Below are 16,341 nucleotides of genomic sequence, written 5' to 3'. Positions count from 1 at the left end.
GACTGACTGTGGTAGTTTAAGCCTTCAGTTTGGTCAGTGTGATGATGCAATGGTTAGAGTTGATGGTTTGCCCAGGTTCCAGGAGATCCACAAGTATCACCATTCTCCTATTCCAAAAGACAGTGCACATCACTTTACCTGCTGAGAGCTGCATCTTGAAATTTTTCTTTGGTGGGAAATTTGAATGTCGTCATTCCATGGACTGCCATTTTGACTCTAGCTCATAGTGGTGACACCATGTCTCATTGTCAGTAATGATGTGATCCAAGAAACTGTCACCTTCAGCCACATATTTGTTTAATAGAGCCTGACAAACTTACATATGGTGTTCTTTCTGTGCCTGTGTGAGCATTTATGGGACAGACCTACCTGGAGCAAACTTTGCAATGTTGTAACATTGCCACAATTTCCAATGCATTGAAGCCAATATTCAGCTCCATATACTCTGTTACCTAATCTTAATCTGCCAGTTCAAGTGGATGAATTGATTAAGACACTCTTCATTTTGTACCGTGACAGCTGTGCGTGTCCATCTGGAATGTAGTTTATCTCTCGTGTCGCAGCCGCCACTACTGAAACACACCACCCACCACCTCACTGTGCTCACATCTACTGTTTGGTCTCCATAAGTGTTTGGCAAGCATTGATGAATTTCAGTGCCATTTTTTTTCCACATGGAGGAGTTCACTGACACACCTTTGCTTCATATGCACCTCCATGTCTGACGCCATTCTGTCAGACTGTAACTCTGCTGTCATCTGTCACATGGCAGCAAAATATTGGATATTGGTGGGAATGTTCAGCTTCTATTGTATACCACCACCATCTGTTCCTGAACTTGTGAGCTGACATAATAAAATAGAAGGTATTACTTTCTGAACAGCCCTTGTAAAAATATCTTTTTTGGAGGAATTTTCTCACAAGTGTAGGTAAAATCAGAGGAAGAGGGAGGTTCTCCATACTTTTATAAATATATCTGTAGAGATACAACAAAGATTAGTTCAGTGAATGTTGGATTTGCATTTTTTGCTTCTTTCCTAACTGCCTTTGCTATTCTGAGGTCTCCATCACTTGGCTTGAAGCAAGAAGCTGGAAGCCCTCTCAGGGCTTGCCCTCATCTCTACAAGAGAAGTTGAGCTGCAGAACTGTTCAGAAATCCTATCCAGAAGTGTCAGTGGAGCTCCCAGGAGAGAAAAAAGTGAAGTGGTTGTGCAGTGTGTCATGCCACGGGAGCCATCGCCCGAGTTTAAGCCCAGCACTGCAGGCTGTTCACAGTGCAGGGTGGGAGCTGGAGCAGGAGGCTGTGGTGGTAGTCTGACAGAGCACTGTGGGGAGGCTCCAGGTGAAATCACACATCCCAAGCTTTACCTGTGTAAATATTTATTTGTTTTTTTAACCCAATGAAAGGGAAACACAAGAAGTAGCAGAAATAACGACGTGGTGGGTGCAACTGTGCAGATAAAGATTCTGCAAAGAGCAATCCATTGCAATTACAGTTCAGCAATGTGTGAGCTTATCTTTCTAATTCAAAGTAGAAGAATGAATCTTATCTTAAATAAAACGAGCTAGATCATTACTAATCAGAAAGGAATTTTTCAATTTGATGAAATTGATCTGACCCTACTGGTTATTGCTAAAGTATCAAAAAATAACCTCCTGCTATCAGACCATGTCTGTGGTGAATCACTAGTTTCCTATATCTTTAAAATTTTTTTTTGAATTGCCTATACTACTGCCTGTACTGATAGTTTTTTAGATTTTGGTGGTTTGGAAAGGAATTAATTACCAGATATTTATCAAATGTGTTTTGTAAGACTGCATATCTTACTGATGCTAAAAATAAAAGTAATTCAAACTGACTGAGTTATAGAATTATTGTTACCATACTGAAAATGTCACTGTGACAGGATAACAAATTCTAGAATAATGAGCCTCAGACATCTGTTGGTTTCTGAACTGTTACCATTCTCTCACTGTCGTGAATAATGCTTATTTTTTTCTGTACCACTTTTAGATTGTTTCTGTGCCATATGAGCATCTCTTGATATTTGGGAAAAACTTAGAATGGAGTCACTGTGATGTACAAAGTCTGAATTGAAGTGAATTCTTTCTTCTAGCTTTGCTCCAAACTGCAGGAAGCTTGGTCCATGCCAGGAGCAAGGGAAGAGAAACTGGGCAATGTGTTTGTTTATGTTATAGAAGGTGCTGCCTGCTGTTGTACCCCTGTTAAGTTGTTTAATATCTCCTCTAATTTTCATCTTTCCTTCCTCTCTCCTCTGCCATGTGCTCAGCATGTGCTGCATGAGCAGGTTTGTATGATGCTGTTGTCAACAGCGGTGCATGATCTGCATCATGTAATTACAGCTAAATGTTTACCAAGATGAGAAGTCACACTGTTCAAGAGTGATTGAGAGGTCAGTTCAACTATGCCTAATACCCTATGCAATCTTTGGGTTAAATTCAGTTTGTTTTTCTAGAATTTATAACATTATCATTCAGGAAGACTTTTTTTTCCTAAATTGTACCTCTAAGTAGAAAACTCTGTTTTTTTACCCCCTCCCCACAGAAATAAGTTGCTAGCATGCTGATTTATTATGCTCAGATCATCAGTTATTTCTGTTTCTCCGATGGAATCAAATTCCACTGGACTAAGTGTACTGTGAAGTGTATAGCATTCTTCCAACAATGTGTATCTTCAGGCGTTAGAGAAGTACTGATTCTGAAACAAAAACAAGTGTAAGCCCCCACTGTGAATGGGGAGGAAGCCAAGCATGTTTCTGTTGAACTGACAAGCTTGGGAAGTCAAGAGACAGCTTAATTGAGCAATTGGTTCATCGGCTGGATGAAGTCTTAAGTTACAAGAATGACAAAACTATCAATTATTAAAAAAACCCACAAGGTATTTATTTCTTGCAGCAGAAGCAGCATGGAGTAATTAAGGGTTGGGCTGTCTTGCTTTTATAGCTGAAGAGAAGGATGAGACTCCAGTTCCAACCAACGCAGCATGGATTAATTGTACTTTTTCATAATGCAGCTTTAGAAATGCTTCATATCTTACATTTAACTTCATGTTTTTCCTTGGTTGTAAGCAACAGTTTGAAAAAAATAGCTGTCTTACGCCAGACAGAAAACAAATCCCATTCCTACCCTCCATCCCCCTTTCCTCCTTGTGGTTACTGTTCTGCTTTACATTATTTTCCTCTGTGTTTGCAGGCAGGTTGCTAGTGAACAGACCAGATAAGCAGAGTGAGAAGGTAGCAGCTGCAGCTCAGCATCCCCACTGTTACCAGAGGGATGCCTCCTATATGGTTTCTATACGCTGCCTTTAAATACAAGACTCCCAGAAAAATCCAGGAAACAGAAGTGGGGGAAGGTGCTGAGAGGGAAGTGGGAAGCTTGGATCTGCTTATAGCTCTGCCCTGACCCTCTGACCTTCTGCAAGTCACTGCCATGCTCTGCCCTCCTGTACATGCCTTTGTCCTTAGTGCTGCTCTGACAGCTCAAAAAGTAACCTGAGAGATGTCCCAAGCAAAAGGAGAACCACACTTGCAAGCTATGGGTTTATCTTTGTTCCTTCTTATCTACTTAAGCTTATCTACTATCTACTCAGTGCTACAGCTAGCTGTTTCCAAGGGTGACTGGAGATCCCTTTATTCTGTTTGCCTCCCGATTTATGCTGCCCAAGGGGCCTCCAATGGGTCTGTTATGTTTTCTTTTCACCTGATTTTTGGATCTCTTTGAAATTTCTTAGTATTGTGTGCAAATTTATGTATGGAACTCTACTGAAGATAATATGTTTTGTCTGGTTATCTTTGAGCCTCAAGGTGTTGGTGGACAGCAAGTTAAAAAATCCATTTCTGTTTGGTGAGTTCTCAACTTTGTTAGTGCTATGAACCCGCAAATGTGGGAAATTACAACACCTTTCTCTTTAAGTCTCATCACAAAGATGAGAAGAGCTCTCTCTTATCCCTCCACATGCTCTGTATTCTGGTGATTGTATCTGAACAGTAGCATTTGGAAGTTTTAAAATGCAAATGAGACAGAGTGGTTTTATTTTCGTGGGATTGTTTTTTTTTTCTTTCCTTTTTTTTTTTTTTTCTTTTTTTTCTGAAGAGCAAAGCCCTTCAAACAGACAGAAAACCCCATGCCTGCTTCCTGCTATTTTATTCTTCAAAGCTGCAAAACTTCACCAATCATAAGGGATTTAGTAGACGGGCAAAGAAAAGAAAGCATGACATCTCTATCATTTTGCTACTAATTAACTTTTGATCCTCTCATTTCTCAAAACTCATTTTAAATTTGAGACACGGTGATTCTATATACAATATATATTCAAGGGAGCTCATCAGTGGGACATCACCAGGACCTCATTTATATTCTTAAATTTATGAGGAAATGGACAGTATAGCAGTGATAATATTTCTAATGATACGAAATTACACAGAATAATTTTTAAAATTTGATTATTAAGAGCTGTAGCGAGATCCTACAGTAATGAATGTAAAAGGCAGATGAAATTCAGTGCTGCTGAGGGTAAAGTATGCATGTGGGGAAAAAGAAGTTTAAGCATGTCAGTGCATTGAATTTTTTTAGCCTACCAGCACGGGATTTTGGGGAACTGCTGCAATTTCACACAGTGACAGCTCAGGATGCAGCAGTGCCACATGGTGTACACACAATAATAAGAATCTCAGCAGCACTACTGGGAGACAGGCTGGTATTCATTATCTTGATTATTAAGTTACAGTATTCTGTTTTCCAACATGGAGGATGCAAATAAAGTACAAGTTATTTGTGTGTTCTTAAGGTCAGGAGTTCTGAAATGAGAAGAACAAAATAAAACTTTATTGTCTTTCTCCTTAGAACTGTTACTAGAAATCTCAGTTCTCCAACACATTGAATCTGAAATTCCCACTAAATGTCATTTTATTTCAATGTTTTGAAATGCAGAAAAACAATGTCTCTGTTTGGATTAAAGAGGTAGGAGCCTTTGTTATTAGAAGTAAATAAAAATCTTTCTCAAAAGATTGCAGAAAGAGAAAAAAATAAAAGAAAATTTAAAAAAAAAAAGGAAAAAGAAAGGGGAAAAGAGAAAGGAAGGAGGAAAAAAAGAGAAAGGAAAAAGAGAAAAAGGAAAAAAAAAAAAGAAAGTGAAAAAGAAAGAAAAAGGAAGGGAAAAAGAGAAATAAATAGAAGGGAAAATGAAAGAAAAATAAGGGGAAAAGAAAGAGTAACAGAAAAAGAGAAAGAAAAAATATTCAAAAACGCAGAGCTCAGTTGTGAAACTGCTTTGTTTTTTTGTTGAGCTTACTGACATCTGTGAGAGTGCTGTTTCGGCCTTAGAAACAATAAGGCAGTGAGATTAAGAAATGAGTACAATATTTGGCATTTTAATTATTGGTAGGAAGCTAAGAGACATGAACACAGTGCTTTAGGAAAAGAAAACTGAATTCAGGATGTACTCCTCATTGTTTACACCAGAATTGTGCTGGTCTGACAGTAAAATATGGACTGAGACACTCTTTCCACTGTTTTTTAAGAAGCTTATTAAGTGTTCTCTTTAGCTGATTAAATTAGTCTTCAGATACACAGCCTGCAAGCTAAAAGTCTGTCTTTAAGTTATAGGACTTCCATCCCAAGACATTCAAAACGCATGAATCAGAATGTCAAAATCTTGACATTTTGAAATACAGTAAAACCCTGGATTTTCTCACTTCCTGGATTTTCTTGAGCTTGAAAATGCCACGTTTTCGTTCTCTTCTTTATAACCACAAGAGACAAACGTTTTATTGATTTACGTACTTATTTTTAATGGAATTGTATGGCTTTGGGAGTTGAAGTCTCACTTTCTAGTTCTGGCAGACACAAAAGAAATAGTAGTGCATATGAAATTATCCAAGACTTGTAACAGGAAAATGAGAGCTGACAGTTGGATAGTTGACATTTAGGTATTGTAAAAAAACAGAGCCCAAAGTCTTACTTGCAGGGCTGTTCTGTGAGGTTGGTATGGGGTTTGGCAGCTGGAATGCTCCAGGCAAAGCACAATACCGAGCTCCTGAGGACCACTGGGTGCTCTGTTAGTGGCCATGACTGCAGCGTGCTGCCCAGCCTTTCACCTATTGGCTTCTCCTAAAAGTTCGTATCTAACTTCAAAAAACTGTGTCCACTCAGTACAATTAGAATATAACAAACATCAATGAGGTGGTACTTGGAGTACTTTTTATTCCCCTTGGGAATTCAACTGTTTCACAGTTTTCTTTCTATGTTCCTGAAGTCACTCAATGTAACAGTGCAGAAATAAAAGCACTTATTAAAAAACTGCTGACATTTGTGTCCTATTTAAAATGAAAATACTGTGTAAGAAGAAAGGGATACGGATGCTGAAGATACTAAGTAAAATAAGTTCCTAAGTGAAATCTGGTGGTTGTCATCAATGCAGATCTCACGACACTGCTCCCAAAATGGAGGATAAACATTTTTCTGTATGCAACATCAGTGTTATTTGCACAGAAGTTTTAACTTAATATGGTATTCCTTACTTTCTGACAGAAGCTGTTATGTAGGATGCTGTGAGCTTTTCAAGCTGTTGATGCATTTTTCTCTGGACGTGGGTGTATTTAAGTGATAGGCATAAGGGATAGACAGATAAAGACAGAAATCAGATAAATCCCCGTGCTGGAGCCTTCCTGTATACCCACACCACCTTGCACACAGTGCAGCAGGTCACTGCTCTCTCTGCATGGCCTACCCACAGCATAGCATCCAGCCAACGTCACCAGCGCAGATCCGCACAGCGTCAGCATCTCGCCACAGCAAATCTGCTGCTCTCACACCCAGACAGTGCCCGAGAAATGAATGTAACACCAGCTTTGCTAACTGGCATCGGCAAAGTCACTTCATTTGCTGACTACTTATATCAGACTTTTTTCTAGGCCTGTCTTTGGTGGTATAATTTTTTAGTAAGACACAGTGCAGTCTCAAAGTGCTTCGTCAGAGCCGTACATTTCTACTCTCCTCGCAAGCGCAATCGTTTTAAAATACAAATTAACCTCTATTTACTTCTGGAATACAAACCTCTACCACAGTCCCTTTTACTAGACAAGCACCCTAGAGAAGGCAAAGGTGTACCCCAGGAGCACGAGCACAACCAGCAGCTTCTTTCACCTCAACCCCTTCACAGTCATGCTGGAAACCACATTGCTGGATTGAATCCACAGGCACACAGCAGTGCTCCTGATTTTCTAGCCCTGTGCTCAGGCTTAAAGGTCACTGCAGTGCTCAGGTGCCTGCTTCTTGGCTGGGAGGAGGGGTCTGGGATGCTCACCTAATGGGTCTTCTTGAAGTAACCCAAATATAGTATCCACTGAGCCAAAAAGAATAGAGTGAATGTTGTTAGAAAAAATAAATCAATATCTCATTGATTTCTAGGTGCACACTGACAGCTTTCTGCACAGGTTTTTACATTATTGGCTTTCTGGAAACTAATAGGAACAATTCAGTGGAAATGGGAGGTTTTTTTTCTTTTTTCTTTTTCTTTTCTTTTTTTTTCTCAAGCTAATTCCCAGAGGTAGAATCTCCTGGTAAAAACACAAAATGTCCATCTTTGAAACGCCAAACCAGCCTCAGTTTAGGCTCAGGTAATAGGGGAATTTATGGAGGAGGGCTGTTCCTCTCTCCTTTAGAATTTGCAAGGTCCTGTCCCTGGACGTGTTCAAGACCAGCTTGGATGGGGCCCTGGGCAGCCTTGTCTAGTATTAAATGTGGAGGTTGGTGGTTCCTGCCTGTGGCAGGGGGTTTGGAACTTCACGATCTTTCAGGTCCTTCCAACCCAGGCCATTCTGTGATTCTGAGATTCTGTGACACACAGCCCAGACCCAGGGAGGGCTCAGTGCTCCTTCAGTAGACACACAGAAGAAGAGAGCACTCTCTCCATCAGACCTCTCATTGCAGGCATTCCAAACACCCATCTCAGGATGAGATGTCACACTTTCTGGATACAACTTTCTCATAACATGCACTTAAACCAAGTCATTCTCCTGAAAATGTCCACAGTGAAAGACAAACATGGATTTCTCCAAAGTCCAGAGTTCGTGAAAAGAACACCAGAACAAATAGCATTTGGGATACAGATCCTCATCCTTGATTACCAGTGTAAGTCTAAACCAGCATTTTGCCAAATTTATCAGGATTCTATCAGAACATAGAGACGAGGGAATTCAGGTGACATTTTGCTGAGAACTGCCTATTTACACTGCTCTGCAACCTGCAAGAAAAGCATTATCCTGTGACAAGCCTTGTTTAAATCACTCCTTAGCATACACTTGATTATGGCAATGTAAATAAACCATCTTTCATCTTGGATTAGCCATCAGTTTTCTGAAACTTACTCAGCTTGAGTGTTCACTCCAGTGAATTTGAAGCAATCTCACCTGAAATGTGTGGACATTCCTGCATTTAGATGTTACAAATGCTTTTTTTCACGTAGGGCTCCCTGAGTAGACTGTCTAATGAGGTATGAGAATGTGTGTCCTTGGGGACTAGTGGGACCCAGCTGAGCAGATACCCCTGGGAGCAGTGTAGGCACTACTGGTGCAGCACAGCTGTAGCTGCTAGGAAGTAGCAGGGAATTCCTGAGCTTACCCCCTGAGATCCTTCTCAAGTTGGTTTTCTGCAGGGTATCCTCATTGCACAGCATGGTTTGACTGGCTAATAGAGGAGCTGTCAGCTGAACCTGTCCTGGATTTCTGGTAAAGTCTCCAGAGTTTGAACTTGAAAACTCATAATTCTTGAAGACAATACTATATGCAGTGAATGAATCATATAATCTGAAAGAGTTTACCTAGGACCTGGTCGTATCTACAGAGAATTGAAATTTGCTACTGTTTTCATACAGCAGTTCTTCCATTTACTATGCATTCATACATGTGTTTTCTTAATGAATGTATTTTTTTGCAGCTGAGACTGTAAACACCCTAATTTATCTTTGTATTTTTTAGTTGTCTCATTTGGATGGAGGTCCAGTAGACGATAGGTTAGATGTGAATGTTCATTTGATGAGCAATAACTGTCAAAATGATGAGAGTTTTTACATGCTTCTTGTCTTAGGATGCACATTATATTTCATACAGTCAACCCAATAGAAAGATTCAGAAAGCTCTGAAGGTGCTGAACACAGTATCTGCTACAGATCAATTTTTTGAAATTTTGCTTCCATGACATAATTTTCCGAATATTTATTTTTTAATAGTCTGATGTCTATTCTCGTTTCTGTTAACAATTTAACTGAGTTACATGCTTCTTTCCTGCTGAATGCTTACATGAAATGGTTCACACATAACTCATTTCAAATTAAGCAGGTAAATTGGACACATAAGACCCAGAGCCACCAGAAAATAGCCTGTACTTCTAACACTTCTGTAGTCAGTGGCAGAACTAACTCAAAACTACCTCTTCAGTTCTTGTGGGATTCTCTTTTCAGCTAGATGGAGACTTGCTGTTAGGAGAGACTCTCTAATCAAATTGATCAGATCAGCTGGATCACATGATGATCCTGTTTCTTACCTTAGCAGTGGGGATGCATCTTCTCTGAAGTCTTTGATAGCTTTGCAATCAAAACTTAGCAATACTGCCTGTGTTTTGCTTGCTTTCCTGAGCAGTGCTGTGCCAGACTCTCAGAATGGCTTGAAGTTAATAAGTAGTATCAATAAAGTGGTGATAACTGTAGTAGTGATTTAAATTCACTAATTATTCCCTGTACTAGACAACTATTTGTCAAATACATGTGAATGAGAATGCAATCAGACAGCAACAATTCTCCTTCTTTCTTCTCCTTCTTTCTTACCATAGCAGTGTTGATGCTAATGTGACTTCAGCCTATGATAATCGAATAAGATTAAAAAAAAAGAGAACTGGTCAAAACATGCAAGCAATGAATGTACAACATATGTATACCTTCTCATCCTGTGGGGCCTAAGGTTGAAGATGCCTATCATGTACCCACAGTGCCTGCTCAATAATTGAATTTAATTGTTCTGCTTGCATCCAAACCCAAGGCTGGGGAAGCCAGGACCTTTCAGATCAGTTGCAGTGCTCCATGGAGATTTTGCTAACCTGAATTTAACTTCAGAACAAAATGCTGAGATCTAGGAGAAAGAAAGAAACAATGCAGACACCGTCTGAAAAGAGATGAAGATTAAAACTCTGGTTTTGCGAGGGAAAGGAAAAAATTGGTGTAGTGGAGGTCTGCAAATAGGACCAGTGTCTGCTCCTGAGGTGGGTGCTCTGTGCACCTGGTGTGGGTACTCTCAGGGGCACGTCAAGGAACGTGTACACAGAGCTCATGTCAGCTCCCTGTAGGATGCTTTGGTTACGGCAAGTAAATTGTTCTGGACAGAACATTTCTTATATTAAAAGAATCCTACCAACTCCATTATTTCTAAGAGGGGAAGCTGTGCTACCAGATCCCCTGACATGAGGAGGTTTCAGGTGCTTGCTGCAGACTGCAATCCTTCCTGTAGAAGACCTCCTTGGGTTTAGAAAAAATCACATCTGTTTGCTGAGCTCACCAGCTTCACGCTCTTTCCTTTCCCTTTCTCACAGCTCCATCTGTTTCCCAGTTTTCCTGTTTGTGTGCTCTTTGGGGCTGGCTGTCAGACCTGACCCAGGCATCCCCACTGGGGAGAGCTCCTTGAGATGCGCTGTGTAGCTCAGCCTTGCTTTGCAGTAGTGATGTTTTTGGAGCTGTTTCCTGCCAACTTTATGAAATTAGGGCACACTGACAAAGTCTGATAACAAAACCACAACTCCTTTGTTTCTCAGCTGGAAGGGAATACAGCAAATTGCATATGGAAGAAAAAACTGTATCTCCAAATAGACTCCAAATGATATTCCAGATCGTATGATATCATGTATAAAAACTTAAAAACCTGAGGGGAGTTGGCTGGGGGGCAGTGTGGGCATCGATGAGTGGTGAGCAACTGCATTGTGCATCACTTGTTTTGTAAATATAACATATTATTATCATTACTTTTATTATTTCCCTTTTCTCTTTCTGTGTTAGTAAATAATTTTTATCTCAACCCACAAGTTCTACTTTGTTGTTTTTTTCTTCCAGTTCTCTCCCTCAACCCTCTGAGAATGGGCAGTGAGCTGTGTGGTGCTGAGCTGTCTGCTGGATTACACCACAACATGTTGCCAGCTTAGAAAGCATCTGGGCTTTCTTCCTCTGCTTTTTATTATTATTATTGTTATTATTATTATCATTATTATTATTAGTAGTAGTAGTAGTAGTAGTGGTGCCATCTGTGAGCACATAGTCTGTCATATTTCATGGAGAACTGTACCCTTCACATCAACAATTACACATTTGCTATGCAATCATTTGTTTGCATTTGTATTCAAAATGCAAATAAAATGTAGATGACTATAATCCAGAACATCGAAGGGAATTAAAATACAAACCCATGTGAATGTCTGTCTGTAGTTTCCTTCCTTCTCTTTTTAAAATTTATTTTAGGGCACAAATGTAAAAATTTACCACTATTTAGACAGTTAGCAACAGCTGTTGATACTTCATTGGAGCTATCCTATCATTACTAACATAGCAGATAGTCTCTGTATTTGCTATGATCAAAATAAATTCATCGTGTGTTCCCATCTTTCAAGCTTTAATGGGAATTTCATTGTAATTTAGCACAACTGACATGTTCATTCAAGCCAAAGTACTGTTAATGCCTGAGTTAAGCACAACTCTCTCTTTGCTGGAGCTTTGTGATATTTGTTGCACTGGATGCTTTAAAGTTGCACAGTCCTGAACTAAATATCCTAAAATGCTGAAGAACTTCAAAGGATTGTAATGCTCAAGTAATCCAACAAGCATTAACAGTCTCTCATCCCTAAAAAGAGAATCATTTATGTAACTAATTAATTTGCCATAGTAAATAATCCGTTGACATTTATGATAAGCAACCCTATTGGCAGTTGAAACAAATATTATGTTGCACATAAAACTATAAATAGTAAGAATTTTGATGCCAGGCAAGGTTTCAAAATACTATGGAAAATAAATGAGCACTGGCTACGGGAAAGAAATTTGTAGGTCTCAGAAACTTGAGCGTGTTAGGAGAGTGCAGAAAGTGGCTATCTGCGAAAGTAACCGCAGCTTTGACCCAGCAGCACCCTTCTGCAGCTCAGGTGGGGCACACTGCTCAAGGCATTCTCTGTTTAATCAAAGGAAAGTGTCTGAATTTGTTTCTCATAGCATCAGCTTGTCTCAGCTAGAGATAACTCAGCACTAAGTCTCAGTTTAAAGGTTGATGCATGGGGGGAGCAGGCTCTGGAGTCTCACTCCCACTGCCATGGGAGGTGTGGAAGACCTCTTGCAGGATAGATAGGATAAAGATGAGTGGTTGGCATGGTGTTGGACTTTATAGGCGGGGTGTTGTCATTTTGACTGCTGTCACACCTGCTGATATAGCTGGCCTGTGAGGTTCTTGGCCAAAGTTGCCTGTTGTGCCCACTTCTCTCGCTGGAGGTTAGGGAACACTCCGACTGGTTCCCTTTTGCAGATGTTCTTCTTCTGTTAATGTGCTCTGTGTGCAAATTACATTTATTTAAAATGTTCTTGTGCAGCTCCACAGATGTAATGCATATAAATGTATTACAAGGCCACTAGCATAAGTTGGCAGGAATCATTTTGGCAGTGGTGGGTGAGAGAATAATACTCCACATCTCCTGAGCAGCTGCAAGGAGCACAGCCCCATGGCATGAAGGGCAGTCTGTGAGCTGCTTCCAGCCTCCATCTCAGCTGCGAAGAGGCAGCAGGACTCACAGAGTGAGTTAAAGTGCCAAGGAAGCGCCAAGAATCCAAGCTGCAAGCAGAGTGTTCCAGACCAAGAGTAGGACACATAACTGGACTCCATTCCCACCCAGGTTTGAAGGCAGAGTAGTGTGGCTCAGAGCTGTCTGCAGACTTCATTCTGCAAATCCACTGCTCAAAAGAGGAATGCTGGGAGTCAGCAGATGTAGTTAGCTCAGTGGTGTGACTGGAGGAAACTCTGGGGACACAGGCAGCTCAGCAAACTGTGCAGTGAACTGCACATGTGAAGGGCACAATTCTGCTGAGAAACAAAAGCTAATGCAAAGCGTGATGCTGGAGTAAGTCAGATCTCTGGGAAGTGCAACACAACCTGCAAAGGAGAATGATGTTTCACAACAGCAGTGGGATGAGGATACTCTTGAAAACAGCAGTGTTTTATATAACCTGGTCAGCAGTGATCAAACTAAGTTTAAAAAGATACTGTAGGAACAGGGAAGATGGGTGGATGAAAAGAACTGGAATACCATATGAATAAACTGTGAGAAAGAAGAGAACTTGACAAAATAAATGAAGAGTAAGACAGAAATGTAACACAGCTATTCAAAAGACCAAAGAAAGGGAGTTGTTCTACTAATTTATCTTTCCATTTAATGTAGAGCAAATGGACTCTTCTGTTTCGAACAAAATGAGCAGTGAGAGAGTATGTAGATTTATTCAAAGACCTATAAACAAGACTCAAGCCCACGCCTGGATTTAAACCTGCTAGATACCAAAATCTATAAATCTATAAGTACATATATAGGTATACACCTGGCTTTGCTATCCTAACCTCTTTGATTAGTTCTACTCTTGAACATGTTTTCCACCTGTAGTGCCTGTAAAGGGGATCCTGCTATTGCAAGACAGTGGTTTTAAGGACTTTCACCCTTACACTCTGCTCATGAATCAGCGAAATCTCTGATGTACATAAAATACATTTTCTGCTTTGGTAGCTATTTCATTTAAGATTTAAATGGTGCACATGCCTGCTCTTCTCTATTACTCATCTAAATCTTGTGTTGAAAGGGGTAGCTTTGAATGGAAGGGGTGCACGAATTCTCAGTGGGTAAGATCACTTCCATAGATACCTTTGTTAAAATGTAGTATGGTGAAGTGTCCCAGGCATAGTGTTGGAAAATCAAGATACTGCCACGAGCTTCCATTGGAATAGATCATATTACTATGAAGAGGTGTAAAATAGGCAAAAGTGGCTACTCAGAAATTGAAATCTCACATGTATTACATACATCGCAAATAACATGAAGATGCTAAAGCTCACGTCCCTCTTCTTCCAGCGAAACGTAGCTCCTTTTGCAAATGCTATCCCAAATCTGTTAGTAGGAAGACTTCAGTTTCTATCTCAAAGATGAGCATCCCAACATTTACCATTGCATCTGCCCGGAGTCACGGATTCTGCAAAGCCCGACTTGAATTTTGCTGAATGTGAGGGGAAGTTGTATTTAGGCACAGTTCCAAAGGTTGTGAGCTTTGTTGAAACCCAAATTTGAGAGCTTCATTTCACTTTTAATCTTAATTTAGTCTAATCTTCAAGCAAACATGCTGAAAACAGTTGGACAGATGTGCACATGTGTATGCCCACCGATATGTCCTTTCCTCCCCAGAAGGAGTGCTCTTGCTTTTGGATGACTGTCTATTTTTTTATTCTTTAATTGCAATAACACTATGATTAAGCAGATGCTAATTACATCCTTAATGCAATTGAATTAATGTAATAATTAATCTTCTATCTTTTTATTAGATTCCAAGTAATTATTTAAACCTTCATTACACTCTGATTTTGTTTGTGTGTTATAATAGCTTAAATTTTCTATACTTTCTGGTGAAATGTGTGCATTTCTCAATGAGAGACTTCAAGCCATCTAAAGTTTCGATCTACGTGAACTTTTCAAGTGGATGGGCATTCATTTTGAAGTCATATGATCATGACAAGAATAGTCTCTGTGAAGTCAGGGAGAAACAACGTCTAGAAACTTTGTGTCCTCAAACAAGCTGTACATTTCAGTAAATACCAGAGATTTATTGGTGGCCAAGAGGGAGATGAAGGAAAGGCTAAGGTTAAGACTATCACATGTAACTTTCACATCACTAACGAGCAGGATGAATATGTAGCCCTTTGAAGTCCCCCAGACTGAATGGTGTGAATACTTACCATCTGCCCACTCTGCTGCTCCTCCTTGGAGCTGGGCCAGCATGGCACATTCTGCACTGATGTCCAACGTGTAGTGGTCTTTCAGGAGTTAAAAGGAAATCTAGCATAGAGTGGGGCCTCTTGCACATTCAGTAATAAAATGTTGCATTTTACATTTCTTATTCACCTTTCATTTAAGTACCACAAGGCCAAATTATGTGGATCTCTGAAAAACATGGAAAAACTCAGGATGCTCAGGTGAGACATAGGAAGCTCTTGTTTCTGGTCTGGCTTTTCCACTTGCATCACTCATTCATCCAAAGCTGCTAGCCAAGATTCTTTCAGAATCAAATAATATTTCTTTGTAGAAGGCAAATCAGCTTGTAAGAAGTCCAATCCTTCTATGCCAGTAATTCTGTTTGGCTGCTATCACATTTTCTGCATTTCATAAATAATTCTGGTTAATCACCATTATCACTGAATTATAATATTAATTTTCTCGCTTAGGAGATTGAAGTAATACAGCAAAGGAAGGTGTAGGAACAGTTTCTGATGTGGACATGCCACGTGTGGCACCTGCGCCTCCCAGAACAAAGCCTCTTCTTTAGGAGAGAGATGGTGTCTTCTTTAAAGGACACGGATCGTGAAGGATTTAAAGGCAATGTGATTCATTCCAGAGCAAAGTGCGCCAGCCTGCTGCATTAGATCTGATCTCGTGCTTGACTTGGATTAGTTCTGCAGTGGTGAGTATTAAGGTTAGATGAACTGAGCGGCATTTTGAAAATCAGAACGAAACCATCGGCTGTAGTAATGGGGCTTGTGCCATTCCGGGTTAGACGCATTCAGTAAACAACAGTGATAACTCAAAACTGCAAAAATAATTTATCTGTGTCATAATTTTTGGAAACAATACTTTTTTATTGAACACATTCAAGAATTCGTGTTACAAAAAATGGTCAACACACTTTTTTAGGGTCTGGGCAGTAATGCAGGAGGATGCAGTCATACAGCTACTAAGCACAGCTGTAAGCTGTTCAAATGTTCTTACCTCAGCTTTCCTTGGCTTTTCCCGGTGCCTCCATAGGACGTATTCCAGACACATTTTAGGTCTCCACTGCTGTCTTTTTTGGAATAAAACCCCATAATTCCACTCTATGTCATTAAAATGAATATACTGTAAAAACACCCGTAAATACCCCCAGCACACTTCGTCTGCTCTGAAACAGGCTTGTATTCAGTCCCCCGACACAATGAGAAGGTCAAGAGAATAGGGAAGAATGACACAGCCCGTGCACTTGTGTCATGCCAGCTCCTGTGTGCCAAAAGTTGTTCTCAA

This window comes from Centrocercus urophasianus, unplaced genomic scaffold (assembly GCF_019232065.1).
Source record: "Centrocercus urophasianus isolate 14NV4802_14NV808 unplaced genomic scaffold, USGS_Curo_1.0 seq_11, whole genome shotgun sequence".
In the NCBI taxonomy this organism is placed as follows: Eukaryota; Metazoa; Chordata; class Aves; order Galliformes; family Phasianidae; genus Centrocercus; species Centrocercus urophasianus.
This window is presented reverse-complemented; position numbering follows the sequence as displayed.